Consider the following 3,079-nt stretch of genomic DNA (forward strand, 5'->3'; position numbering starts at 1 on the left):
GCCAGTACCGCCTGAGTGGCGTTCTTGCGGGTGACACGTAAAAGCACCCACTACACTCTCTGAGTGGTTGGTGTTAGGAAGGGCATCCAGCTGTAGAAACTCTGCCAAATCAGATTGGAGCCTGGTGTTGCCATCCGGTTTCACCAGTCCTCAGTCAAATCGTCCAACCCATGCTAGCATGGAAAGCGGACGTTAAACGATGATGATGATGATGATGATGATATATATATATATATATATATATATATAATAGTTATATACATGCTTACAAAATTTGTATGTGGGTGTATGCAGGTGTATGCATGTGTGTGTGTGTGTGTGTTTATGTTGGTGTGTTTGTTTAAGAAAGATGTATACATCTGCAAATTACAGAAAGTGGAAGAGGGAGATAGAAAGACCACCGTATAGGAAATGTAAGATTATGTAAGATTTTCTGAAGTTAGGCAGTCATATAAAAGCTAATCTTATACTTATCTACATTCAAGATTGTGAAATATGAAACATAATACCAAGACCTAGAAATGAGTAATGGAATATTTAAATCCTATCTTTTCCAACTACTCATAAAAAATGAGTGGAAAGGAAGGGCAGACATATAAAGTGAAAGAAAGAGAAAGAGAGAAAAAAAGCAAGGAAGAAACAGTTTGTTTAGAGGCAAGAAGTGTTTTGATTTTAAATGTAAATTACTAAAAACAATTACACACACACACACACATATATATGTATGCATGTATATATATGTATGTATGTATGTGTGTGTGTGTGTGTATGTAGGTGCAAGCTGTGTGGTTAAGAAATTTGCCTTTAAATCACACAGTTTCAGGTTCAATCCCACAGTGTGGCAACTTGAGCAAGTGTCTTCTGCTATAACCCCAGGTCAACCAAGTCCTTGTGAAAGGATTTTGTAGAGTGGAAACTAATAAAAGGTTCATCATATACATATATACATACATGCATACATACATACATATATACATACAAACACACACATATACATACATACACACATACATACAAACACACATACATACATGCATACAAACATACATATATATATATACATACACACATACATGCATACATACATACACACATATATATATATATACACACACATACACATGCATACATACATACATACATACTTACATACATACATACATGCATGCATGCATCTATGTTCATATGTGTGGGGCAGGTTCTGTCGCCTTGTCTTTATGTCATAAGATAGTCATAAACAAGTATCACTGCCATATGAGCGAAGTTCCATCTTTTCCATTCTTCCCTGAAAATATGTGCAGTCATGTGGAAACAGGTGAGATTTAATGACAGAAGGAGCATCTGGTCATAGAAAATTAGTATACACAAATTCTGTTTAACCCATACATATGTGGAAAAATGAACATTATGTCAATGATTGTGTGTATGTGTGTGTGTGTGTGTGTGTATCATTATTCACTTTTATTTATCTCAACATTTCTTGCCAATTTCCTTCATTGGAATTTCAACATCAACAACAGGGTATTTTTGTATGTATGTATGCATGTGTATGTGTGTGTATATATATATATATATATATATGTGTATGCATGCATGTATGTATGTATGTATGTATGCATGTGTATGTGTGTTTGTATATATATATGTGTGTGTGTATGTATGTATGTATACGTGCAGATTTGTATGTTTTATTTTATGTATATGTTCTCATGCATATAATTGCATATCTAGACGTGCTCATATTTACTTAAATGACAAACTTCTGTTAAGTTTTACAGGTTCTTATAGTTCCAGTGATGGATTGGATCTGTAGTTTTCGAATCAGCTTTCTCCTTTCTGGTTTTGAGAAGCTTAATTTCTCAACATTGATATTTAGGCAGTGTGTTACATATCCCAGTGTCCCAGTAATTACAGGTATAAACCTAAACTTGCATGTATGTATGTATAATTTTTCACGTCTGGCCGTATAGCCTTTTCCATTTGTTTTCCTGTCTTGTTTTCTGTCCGCCACTACAGTCCTGCATGGTACAAGTTTAATTTGTGTATACAAATTTAATTTGTGGTCCGTGGGAAGAGCCATTTTAACGATGTGTCCTGCCCTAACTCTTCGAAACGCCTGTGTTAGAATGGGGGCAGCTGATGAAGGAAAATGTTCTCTATGTGGCCTGTGTGTTTTCTGTACTCTGGTTATTATTATTTTTTTTGTCTACGTTTTGTTTGCAATGTCCTGTACTTAGATATGCACCTATATATACAGGTAGATGTAGGTATGCACATATTTGTACGTATATATGCATATACCCATTTATTATGTATGTATGTATGTGAATGATTGATGCCAAAGACTTATATTTCCATCAATTTATATTAACTGGTTTAAAGCGCAAAATGTTAAAATAAAAGTTAAAGAAAGCATAAATATACTATTAATAAATAACTGCAATATTCGAGGAGTTATGTCCAAGTTAAAAATCAGTATTATTTTGAAGTCAACAAATATGGGAGACAACTCTCAATGTTTTGTTCTCAGTAATTTTCAATAGAAAAGTTATCTACTTCGTGAATCTTTCATAAATCCATATAAAAGGATCGCGAACTATATTTGGGCATCCTTGCATCTTGTTTGATAAACACGAATGTCTAAAGATGTTCTCCTGCTTGCTTTCCTACTTTTAGGAATCCCACTAAACCAAAAAAGTATTATGTTTTTGCCTGAGGTATTGCAAGTAGAGATGTAACTTATTCTTAGGCATCCTGAAATTAATACATCAAATACATACATATACACACACACACACGCATGCACGCACGCGCACACACACAACACCTTGGATAGAAAAATAAAGATATTGCAATAGAAATGCACACACACATACACCACAATACAACACACGCCTCTTTGCAAAATATAAAATTATACAGACTGCCCTCATTTAACGACCTACCTATTTAATGACCACTCGGAGTTACGACGAACTTTACGAGCCGTCATTACATATTTTACAAAATATAAAAACTTTAACTGTCGTATTGTGCGCTGTAGGAGAACTGCCGTTGTGATGGCAACGCATCCCGAGCA

The sequence above is a fragment of the Octopus bimaculoides genome, chromosome 3, assembly GCF_001194135.2.
Source record: "Octopus bimaculoides isolate UCB-OBI-ISO-001 chromosome 3, ASM119413v2, whole genome shotgun sequence".
Classification (NCBI taxonomy): Eukaryota; Metazoa; Mollusca; class Cephalopoda; order Octopoda; family Octopodidae; genus Octopus; species Octopus bimaculoides.